Source organism: Corvus brachyrhynchos, unplaced genomic scaffold (assembly GCF_000691975.1).
Source record: "Corvus brachyrhynchos isolate BGI_N302 unplaced genomic scaffold, ASM69197v1 scaffold310, whole genome shotgun sequence".
NCBI lineage: Eukaryota > Metazoa > Chordata > Aves > Passeriformes > Corvidae > Corvus > Corvus brachyrhynchos.
Window position 1 is genome coordinate 169,177 of NW_008236213.1, and position 231 is coordinate 169,407.

The 231-nt window shown below is 68.0% G+C and overlaps 1 long non-coding RNA gene across 1 annotated transcript in view; it reads left to right on the forward strand.

Annotated features, from left to right (window-relative positions):
* LOC108449034 overlaps positions 1 to 231 on the forward strand; it is a 22,237-nt gene continuing 22,006 nt past the window's right edge. Inside the window, exon 1 of the long non-coding RNA XR_001865133.1 lies at positions 1 to 220. This is a non-coding gene — a long non-coding RNA (uncharacterized LOC108449034). The remainder of the gene's footprint in view (positions 221 to 231) is intronic.

The following is a 231-nucleotide window of genomic DNA, read 5'->3' on the forward strand; positions in this document are numbered from 1 at the left end:
GGGGGGGGGGGGAGGGGCCGAGAGCACCAGCCAGCGGCAGTCGCAAGTGGGGAAAACAGCATCTCGGCGCAGACTGGAAAGGGACAGGCTCTCTCCTCCTCCGGGCGAGTCCCGGCGGGGGTAAGCACGACCTTCCCCGCAATCTGATAGCCACGGCCAGAAGAAGGCAGTGTCCTGAGGGTTCTCCTTGCCTGACCTGGCCGGTCCCCGCGGCGGCTCTGTACGCCCCTT